The sequence below is a fragment of the Crocodylus siamensis genome, chromosome 1, assembly GCF_052110815.1.
Source record: "Crocodylus siamensis isolate JL-2025a chromosome 1, ASM5211081v1, whole genome shotgun sequence".
In the NCBI taxonomy this organism is placed as follows: Eukaryota; Metazoa; Chordata; order Crocodylia; family Crocodylidae; genus Crocodylus; species Crocodylus siamensis.
Genome location: NC_143395.1, coordinates 108,672,125 through 108,683,414, shown reverse-complemented (window position 1 = coordinate 108,683,414; position 11,290 = coordinate 108,672,125).

Here is an 11,290-nt window from a genome sequence, read left to right as displayed (position 1 = left end):
AAATCTTCTCAACAAGCCTTGTATTCAAGTATCATCCCTACTAGGGGTGTATGAAGTGGGCTGTATTTGATTCAAATTTGATTCGGATTCAGCTTGATTTCTGGGACAGTAATTTTATTCGCTAATTTGGATCACTGTTCTGATTCGATTCAGCCAAATCTGAATCTGAAGATTGCATTCCAATTCAGAGAATCAGTGATTTGGCCATACACACAGCTTTAAATGTTTTTTCTACATACCTTGAGGTAGCAGGCATGGCTCATGAATACTGAGATGGTGGGGTGGATGGAGCATCCTACAGGAGTGCGGAGGCCTCCCCCCCCACCTCCATGTGCTCAGTGGTGAACAAGGAAGTGGACCAGAAATACTTCCGGTCCACTTCTGGGTCTGCTGCCAAGTGTGTGGGGGACCCCCACCACACACCCCCTTCGCTCATCGATAGGCCACAGGAGGATCCCGGGTGCCCCCTCCCAGACCCAGGAGGCACCAGTTGCTGAGCCGGAGGGCGAAGGGGGGTGGTCCCTCACGTGCTCCATGGTGGACTGGGTCCGCCACCAAGCACGTTGAGGACCCCCCTCATGATCCTGTGGGATGCTCCATCCGCCCCACCATCTCAGCATTCATGAGCTACATGGTACCTTGAGGTATGTAGAAAAAGCGTATAAAGCTGCGTCTATGTCTGAATTGTCAAATCTCTCCAAATTGAATCAGAGGCTTCCAATTCGATTCAGAGAGATTAATGGGTCTCCTGATTCGATTCGATGATCTGGCCACCGAATCGGGCCAAATCTCCACATGGAATCGGCAACAAAAGCTTCACACAGCCCTAATCCCTACCTTTCTTTCCCCCTGAGAATTAACTCAAAAGCACAATGTCAGGTGCAGCCCACCTAAGTCTGATAGACTAATATATATATTGCCCCCTTTTTCTTATGGGTAGTGAGGATAAACAATGATTGATTGTAATGCTGTCCCTCCACTTCTCTTGGAATCAGATGTAAATGGAGAAAACACCTGGGCCTTATGGTTTTCATTTGTAGGATACCTCAGACAAAATATAAGAATGGTAAAGAAAATATTACAATATGCACCACAGCCTAATAAATGCTCAGTCTTTCAACATGCAGTAGCATGTTTGGCACATACAGCTTTTTCAGAATAGTCTCTTCTAATGCATAAATACAGATTTAATCTTTTTTGTCAGACTGTCTGGGTTTGGTAAAGAAAATGTTTCTTTTTCTTAAGGTTAAGGTATAGTAGTTTCTTACCGCATCATACTATTCCATACATCATATTTAACTGCATAGAAATTTGTGCTTATACCAATCTAACTAGAGTAGATTAAACTTCTTTCAAAGAAATGCATATAAATAATTATTCGATGTCATGGTAACACAAAAGCAATTTGTATAGTTGTGTCAAATAGGGACATACAACTTAGATGGATAAATGTTGAAGGCAGAAGTATGGGGAGAAGAAGTTGTTATGGATTTATTAATATTTAACATCACTGAAAATGTAACCTTAAATGTTTAAAGTAGTATTTTAAAATAGAGGTATTCAAGATAAATTGGTGCTTCCAAAAAATGTTAAAGTTTTAGTTTCTGTCTTTTTTCCATACTAATAAAACAGAGACAGCCCAATATAAATTAGAAATGTACTGTGAAAGTTTTTGTTAGCATTTACGTGCTCACTATCCATTATGGGTGGTGCTACAGAAAAACATTTGTTTATTCTATTGAAGCAGTGCTTCTCAAACATTTCCAGTATTATCTAGTTGTAACACAGGAAAGCAAAAAATGTACATCACACAAGCATATATCAAATAACTGTATTATATTCCAGGCCCAGTCCCAGCAGATAGCTTAGCAAATCCCACAACTTCACTTTGCACTAGCATCATTTTGGCAGTCTTCACAGAGAAATCCAAGGCTGAATGGACAGGGAGTCAATTGCCCACTTACCCCTACAAAAGGGCTTTTTGGCTTATATTGAAAGAGCTTCATTCTACAAAACTCTCAAACCAGAACCTTTCATCAGCACTAAGATCACTTAAATAATCGTTAAAGCTATGTATCAGGAAGAGAAACTTAACAGTTCTCTTTGTGACTGTTGGCATCATGGGGAGAGAAGCTTCAGTCAAAGCAGGTCTCTACAACCTGGTGGTTAAAAATACCAACAGCTGTTGGTAGGGTGAGTCTGCTTACACTCTCACTGTTGTTAATACTAATGAATCTACACCAATATTTGCAACAGAGCACCAGGAACAGCATAAACAAGTTCTCGCTGTTAAGTATGATGGCAAAAAGCCAAATATGGACAAGGCCTCTTTGTATGGCCTCCTTCTTAGAACCCAGACTCATGTGCTGCACAATTGCCAAGAAAATAAAGAATATCTTTATAATGGTTTAATTTTCAGACTTTGGAAAATTAACGAAGAAAAGATTTCTTTTTCCTCCTTTAAAGAGGCGTATGCTCATTATAAATAAGGAATATCTTTATAAACTGAGTTCCACAAATTAAATACATCTGTGTATGTTCTAACATGTATACAAAATAAAGTGTTGTTTTGCTGGTTCGTTACAGTTATGAAGCTAATTAATATCATGATATTGAGGTGCCAGATAAAAATTGCCATCCAATTACAACTTTGTGTAGGAAGAATTTCCTTTTATGCAACTGGACATAACTTGTAAAGCTCTAGGAGGAATTCAAGCTGGACTGTTCATAGGCTCAGCGTGTCTGCCGTAGATGCATGTCCTAGCTTGAATTTAAAATAGTAGGGTTGCATGACATACAAGGCATAGCCAAATTAATCTCTGAATGTTGTGAGGAAGGGTCATTTTAAGTGAGGTCTGTCTTGTATATGCCCAATGTGTTTGTCCCCCTCTTCTAATATGATTTTGACTGATACATTGGTCATAGGTGGGTTGATGGATTTGGGCGACAGTTGAGGAACAGCTTCAAGTAAGTGGTCGTAACAAAAGACCAAATGTGTTGGGAAGGAGTAACCAGAACAACACTCATGAAAAATATATAGCTGAAGTAACAAAGATCTGTTTGCTTGATCTGTTATATATTTTGAGTTAAACAGTGTGCTGATACCCCTAGTCAAAAGTGACTACCTGTAAATAGATTAAATAAGGATATTATAATATGAAGTCAGAAAAAAGCTGTTCTTATCCTCTAGATCAGTGGCCCTCATCTCCTGCCTCATGGTCTGGGAGACCCGACAATGCCGCTGACAGCAGACATTTTTGCTGTCTAGATGCATGTTTCAGGGGAGGTTGTGTTGCTGCCTGTGGGACAAACATGAGGACCACAGCTCTCCACTAACTCCTGCTTAACACAGACTAGAGAATTCACCCACTTATTGTAGCACAAAGCTACAAATTGAACAAAATCCAATTCTGGATTTAAATATCTTTTACATTCAAAGCTGGCACAATGTTTAAGATCTTTGTTTTTTAAACTGAAATGTAGTCCTGAAAAAGAGTGCAGGAAGGTGAATTGCCTGCTAATTACCAGAACAGGTACCACACAGGGAGCAGCCATTTAAACTTCACGTTCTACCCTGCCAATAATTTTTTTTTTTTTTTTTGCTCTGAAGGAAAGAGTGGTGGGTTTTGACTGCTGGTGCTTTATTCTGCTGTCACTAAGGCCACTTAGTGCTATTTTAAGGGCACTTTAGACAGCCAGTGGGAACTTTTCCCAGTGTAGGGAATTTCTCTGCCTATGTAAACCTGGAAGAAGTGGCTCTGTTACAGGCGAGAGTCAGCGTCATGGTAAAGGAGTGTATGAGAGAAGAGGGCTCCAGGATGTTTGATCTTCCATTGGTGTAGCTCTGGGGACTTATCAGAGCTACTCCTTTAGAGTAGGGACAGAAGTTACACATAAACCTGTTTAAGTGATCAGAAACTGGCTTAAACCTGTAACAGAACAGAAGCTCAGTGCACATAAACCAGTTTCAAATTGTCTGAAACTGGTTTAAGATAAACCTGGTTGAATGTAGTATCAGACTTAACTGATTTGGGTCAAACCACTTTTTGAAACTTCTGTCCCAGACCCCATCCTTGTTCATGTTAAATCAGGGTGCCCCAGCATCCCAAGATGCTTTACAGTCCTGGGCTGGGCTGTACTGTCTGCTCTAGAGAGCAGGGCTGGCCCCACCCCTCTGCTTCGTGGCTGGAGCAGTGAGAGCTGACTGACAAGGGGGGCAAGCCTGGCTAGGGAAGCAGCCCAGTCTACAGAGAGGGTACTGCTGCCCCCAAGGCAAACCCCGGCTGGGGGCTGGGGCCAGGGAGGGGGGTTAAACACCCCTTCCACACCTCAAACTTTCTGCTGGCTGCAACTGTAGACTACAAATCCCAGGGGGACCTGGAAGCAGGAAGAGGAAGTGATGAGCAACCCTGCAGAGTCCTGCTGCTTCAATTCTGGACTGAAAATCACAGTGACCTCAGGGGCAGGAAAAAGCGAACACAGCCAGAAAGCCACGTTCTAGTGCCCCTCTCTGCCCTCAGCTTCTGGCCCGAGCCACTGCAGGCATGTGAAACAAAGGTAAAAATCTATTCACTTCTCTTTCAATTTAATCTGTGCATCTTAGATCAACCTACAAAGACTGAATCAATTCAGCCTCAGGCTTCTTCACTGTCTGTACCTAGTCTTATATCTGTGTAACTTGCACTAGGACTGATTGGTTGAAGATCAAGGAACTGTAGCTGGCTTCCTACAATCTAACCCTTCCCCTGTCTGCTAAACTGAGCTTCACTGTCTCAAGAAGGGTCTTTTCCCCCTTGTCTCTACTGTTTGGGCAACATTAAAATGAGTGACCTAAAGTTTGCTTTCTTCTAGTCTACATCTTAGAAGTTTAAGAGTGGACACAAGGGTGAACTATAAAATCTTGCAAAAATGAAGACCCCAGTGAAAATGATGACTTCAGACATATGATGAAACCAGCAGGCTTGGATATAATAGTGCTCTCAAATTCTTTCTAACCCTTTACGCAGGACAGCAATATTAAAGCCATCCTAAGAAAGAATGGCAGGGAATTATTAAAAGAAGGTAAGAGTCCTTTTGAAATACTGAACAATTGTTTTGTACTGGCCTTTAAAAATAGAGAAGGAAGGTCCACACCAAAGCAAAATAGCAAAATGAAGGTGAATTAGGTAGTATAGTAATAATATCTAGAACATTTTGTTTAAGGACAAAAATGGTAGGATGTTTTAAGTGAAGAGGCATAAGGACAAACAGGTTAAAACCATGCAGTCTTTTATAAAATGTTTCTACCAAGTCCCACAGTTTAATAAATGTTCTTAAAGGTTGGAAGCCATTGTCACGCTGTTGGGAGACTGCAACAAATTTAGTCTTGCCCTTTTAGCTAAAACTGAATGGCAGCATCACCTGGACTTACTGATGCAATGTTTGAAGGGTTCAGTTTGGGATAAGGAACCTTTCTGTAGCGTCTGCTTTGCTCAAGCAGATGCCTTTTCAGAAATGTTCTGGTAAGCTGGCTGCTAGGTTTAACTCAAGTGTGTTCTTCTTAAATTTAAATTCTAATCAGAAAATAGATAGTACAGGGATGTCAAACATACTCTCTTGTCAAGCCCTGTAACCTGGCATGAGCCAGTGTGATGCATGGGCTGAACCCAGTGCTGTGGGTACTGCATGATGCACAGTGTCGATACAAGGTGCATCCTGAATATGGTACCAGTGTTGGACTGTCCCTGTGTACTGGGTCCAAGACCGGTCAGGTTGGGCCATGTTGGCTAAGCTGCAGGGCCAATCTGGCAAAATGCTGCATGCTGCACATGACCTCTTGGCCCCATGCATCACGTGCAGAGTGAGCTGGGGTGACACATGCTGCACCTGACACTGGGAGCCAGCACAGTGTATGAGCTTGCTTGCAGTTTCTGCTGGACCAGTCTTGTGTGGAGGCTCTAGCCTGACCTTATCTGGCCCATAGGGCCAGATGAGTTTGACACTCCTGGCATAGTGGGATTCCATTTTTATTATATTTCAGTGTCTTCCCCTGTATCATTCTCCAGTCTCCTTTGGCATGGAAGCTGCTCTGATGCCTAGTGTGTTCCAGTGCGTTAGAGCAGACTCAATTTAATCGAGTCTGCTGGAGCGTGGCAATTATGGTCCTCCAGCAGCCTCCTGTGTCTTGTGCATCAATGTCCCTGTACTTAAAAATGCTGACAGGGTGCTTGCTTGTTGAATGAGCCTTAGTTCAAGTGCTCTGCCACCATTTGTAAGCATGGGGACGCTGATACACAAGATGCAGCGGTGCTTTAATTAGACTGGATCTCGGAGCTTCTCTAATTGAAGTGCTGCCCTCCCCACGCCCACCTCTGGAGTATATGCAAAAGTGACCCTTTTGTTCTGCACTAAAAATTGAGGAGGGACAATTTCTCATGTTTGAGCTGGCTCCATTGTAATGGTTTCATCTGTCCATCCTGTCCTGCAATAAGTAGAAGCTAAACATCTTGTTTCATTTAGGTTAGATTATTCCAGTTTAGCTTCACTTACTGAGAGGCAGGAGTGGACAAATGAAACACTTAGTTACAACAGATCCACTGATGTGTGCTTGTGAATGGAAAATCGTTTTTCTGCTCACATATCTATATTGCACATTTTAATTGTTTCATTTTTCTTCAGTGTCAGAGTAGAATCCAGGCAATTTTGCTATGGATGTATCGGCCCCTTTAGGGCGCATGAGATGAAAACTTGATTTTGTCAGCAAAGTAAATGGAGAGAGAGTGTCATATTATGAATGTGTTTTTTTCATGGGCATTTATGGCAATAGCATCCTTTTACAGGTCTTCCGGTATGCTCAGTGAAGGTATCTTGTCTGTACAGCTTCATTTTCTAAATGGGGAAAAATGGAAAATGCAAACAAAAAGCATGAACAATAAAAGGCATGTGAATTTTAAAGTGATTCTACTTGAATAATCAAAGATTTTTGTCTCTAACACGGGCAAAGAATTTTATTTTTTGAGATGAGTTTCAGCCTGACAATGTCCGTTTTAACACAGTTATAACAACTTGTTCATGCATAGCACTTTGTAATGAAAAGTAGATTTTCTAAAACAGAGGTTCCCCAACTTTCTCATTGCGTACCCCATTCCAGATTTACCCACATACCACTACCAGCATATATTTTATATTTTAACCCCTTAAATGCCAATTATAATAATGAAAATTAAATCTGCCGTTACACAATTTCTCCCACATATCCCCCAGAGATGCCTTGCATACCTCCAGGGGTATGAGTACCACAGTTTGGGGACCCCTGTTCTAGATGGCATGCTGTATAGTTGATCTGTGGCAGTTCAGCCAAATCTATAAAATTATTCATGCTCTTCAGATACTTTCTGTGTCTGGCACAAAAGTGAATTAAGCTGAGTGAGACAGATTATGAAACGAAAGAGAGGGAAAGCTGGTTGATAAGAGACTTGCTTCAGGACTGGCTTGTCCTCTATTATTACTTTTCATTCTTGTGCCTATCCCCCTCTTTCAAGATATTATAGGGGGCACTGAGAAATGGTATCCACTTCTGAACCTCAGCAAACAAAAAAACTCATAAACTTTCTACAGTAATGATGCTTGTTACTGTACAGTCCATGAGAATACTACTGAACAGTTGATAGAAAATGCTAGGCTTTCTGGATTTGAACCAGCAAAAAGTCAGGAACACAAATCCTGTTTGCATGATGTGGCAGATTTACTGTATAGTTTTCCTTTCTTAGAAAAATTATGACTGGTGATGAATTTCAGTAAGTAGGAAGAAAAATGCTTTCAGGCTTTGCAGACAGACATTAAAGGGAAAACTGATATGTAATGGTCTCAGGAGAAACAGGGAGTGGGGAAGGGGAAAGTATACTGCACAGATGATTTACATACCGGAATGTCATGTTTGACCTTCAGTGTATTAAAGAGTTAAATGCTAATTTTATTCTAGTAGATATTTTCCTGTGTGTTAGTGTGTGCATAAAACAAGCATTAGGTCTGTATGCCTAGTGGAAAAAATATTATGAACAGCATCAAGTTCTGAACCAATTCATTCTGACCATTTTCACATCTTTCTTTTATTCAGAAATAGGGAAGCAATTAAGTTTTTCATCACAAATTCATGGGAAAGCTCATCTTGCAGGGGAGGGTGTCTACACTGCGGTCAGGTCACCTCTCTCAGAGTCCCATACAGGCAGAGGTCTAATGGGAACTAAGTGTGTGTGGGGGGGTGGGCATGATCTAAAGTGTGATACACACAGTTATACCTCCTGCCACGTCTGACTGTGGGATTGTGAATTGGAGCCCATCGTTGCTTATTGCTGGTGCATGGGGAGCCTAATCTCAGACCTGGGATCAGACTCCCCCTGTACTATCAAGAAGCAAAACCCCATGACTGGGAGGCCCCTCAGCTGCAGTTTCCCATCCATGGGGCACAGGCTATATATGCAAATTAAAGCTGGAAGGAAACCAGCTATAAAGTTACTATGCATTTTCCAGCAATAACTTGATAGGTGGTTGGACCTTTTTAAGGTATGACAGTTAATCTGCAGTGCGTAGCCAGTCTATATTAATGGTGTAATTACATAATAGATATAGCATGTAGATGGAGCCAAAGACTGAACAGCTCAGCCACAGCAGAACAGAGCTAGGCAAGAGCTAACTGCCAGAATGTTTACCAGGCTATTCAGGCAAACTTGTTGGCCTGTGCTCTGTGATTATGGTTATCAGCAGGGCTCTGGGTTTTCCATTTCCCATGGAAAAACCTGGATTTTCCCCTTTGCAACAGGAACCCATGTAGGTCTGTGCTATGCTTCGGTCACTGATCTGATTCAGCGGAGATTTGGCCTGATTTGGTGGCCAAATCTCTGAATCTGAAGTGAAACAGGAGTCCCTTTAATCTCTCCAAATCAAATCAGAACCCTCCCAGTCAGAACCCTCCTTGCTACAAAGGATAAGGATGAAGGAGTCTCTCCACCCTGTTGTGAAATTGGGGGATGGAGGCTTTCCCCAACTCTACAGTAAGCACAGCACAGTGGGCATGTCATGATCAGGTCACATATAATTACAGTGTTGGAAAACCTCTCACCCTCTCTGAAACAGAAGGGATTTGTCAGGCAGAGAGGTCTGCGCTCCCATAACCAAGAGAGATTCAATGATTTGGATATAAACACAGCTTTAAATGTTTTTTCTACATACCTCAAGATACCAGGTGGCTCATGAATGCTGAGATGCTGGGATGCATGGAGTGTCCCACAGGATTATGGGGGTAGGTTTCCACAGCATGCTTGGCAGCAGACCTGAAGTGGACCAGAAGCACTTCTGGTCCAATTCTGGGTCCACTGGGGTATGCACAGGGGGCCCTCTGGCACCCCCCCCCCAGCTCAGTGACTGGTGCCAAGGGTCTGGGGGGGGCAATCAGGGTCCCCCTGTGGCCGATTGTTGAGCCAAGGGGCATGGTGAGGTCCCTCCAGCACACTCAGTGACAAACCCAAAACTGGTACCGAAGTATAGTTTCATAGTTTATAGGGTCAGAAGGGACCTGAGCAGATCATCAAGTCCGACCCCCTGCCATGGCAGGAAAGAGTACTGGGGTCAAACGCCCCCAGCAGGGTGTTTGTCTAGCCTTGCCTTAAAGACCTCCAAGGTAGGAGCCAGCACCACTTCACTTGGAAGTTAGTTCCAGATCCTAGCTGCCCTGACAGCGAAGTAGCACCTCCTGGTGTCTAATCTGAATTTACCCTCTGCCAGCTTGTAACCATTATTTCTAGTCACTCCTGGTAGTGATCAGGGGAACTGGGACTCCCCCAGTGCCTGCTGGTCCCCTCTGACTAGTTTGTAACAGGCCACTAGATTCCCCCCTCAGCCTTCTCTTGTGGAGGCTGAACAGGTTCAGGTCCCATAGTCTCCACTCATAGGGCCTGCCCTGCTGTCCCCTGATCATGCGAGTGGCCCTCGTCTGGAACCTCTCCATGTTGTCCACATCCCTCTTGAAGTGTGGCGCCCAGAACTGGACGCAGTACTCCAGCTGCAGCCTGATCAGTGTCGCATAGAGGGGGAATATCACCTCCTTGGACCTGCTTGAGATACATCTGTGGATGCATGACAAGGTGCGTTTGGCCTTCCTGACTGCATCCCCACACTGCCGGCCCATGTTCATCTTGGCGTCAATGATGACTCCAAGATCCTTTTCTGCCCCTGCACTGGCAAGAAGGGAGTTCCCCAGCCTGTAGGTATGGTGCTGGTTCTTCCTCCCCAGGTGCATCACCTTGCACTTGTCAGTGTTGAATCCCATCCTCTTCTCATCCACCCACCCCTGTAACCTGTCTAGGTCTGATTGCAGCCTATTCCTCCCTTCTAGCATGCCCACATCCCCCTACATCTTAGCGTCATCAGCAAATTTGAACAGGGTGCTTTTTACACCCCCGTCCAAGTCCTGATGAAGATGTTGAACAGTGCAGGCCCAAGGACCGAGCCCTGGGGAACCCCACTGCCCACATCCCTCCAGGTTGAAAATGACCCATCCACCGCCACTCTCTGGGTGCGGCCCTCCAGCCAGTTGGTGACCCATTTGACAGTGTAGGTGTCGACGCCACAGCCCCCCAGTTTTTTAAGGAGAATGGGGTGAGAGACAGTGTCAAAGGCCTTCCGAAAGTCCAGAAAGACTATGTCCACTGCTACCCCTGCATCTAAGGATTTTGTGACCTGGTGGTAGAAGGCCACTAGGTTGGTCTGACAGGACCTGCCTCTAATGAACCTGTGTTGGTTGCCCCTAAGCATAACCTCCCCCACTGGCCCCTCATGGACATGTGCCAGGATAATTCTCTCAAAGAGCTTACCGAGGACTGAGGTAAGACTAACTGGCCTATAGTTTCCTGGGTCCTTGTTCCTCCCTTTTTTGAAGATGAGAACCAAGTATTTCTGGTCCACTTCCAGGTTTGCCACTGAGCAAATGGGGGGCCCACTCCTGCAAGACACTCCATCTGTCCCATGATCACAGTGTTCATAAGCTGCACGTGGTACCTCAAGGTATGTAGAAAAAACATTTAAAGCTGTGTCTACGGCCAGATCGCTGCTGCATCGAATCTTCAGATTTGGCTGAATCAAATCAGGATCTGAAACAACTAATCAAATCACTGTCCCTGATTTGGGCCAAATCTGAATCAAATACAGCCCGTTTTGCACACCCCTAAAACCGTGGGTTTCATCTTGCAAGACGGCAGAGTTCCAGCATGCAAGGTGGTGCTTGGCATTAGGAGGAGGGCAATCAGAGGCAGAGGGG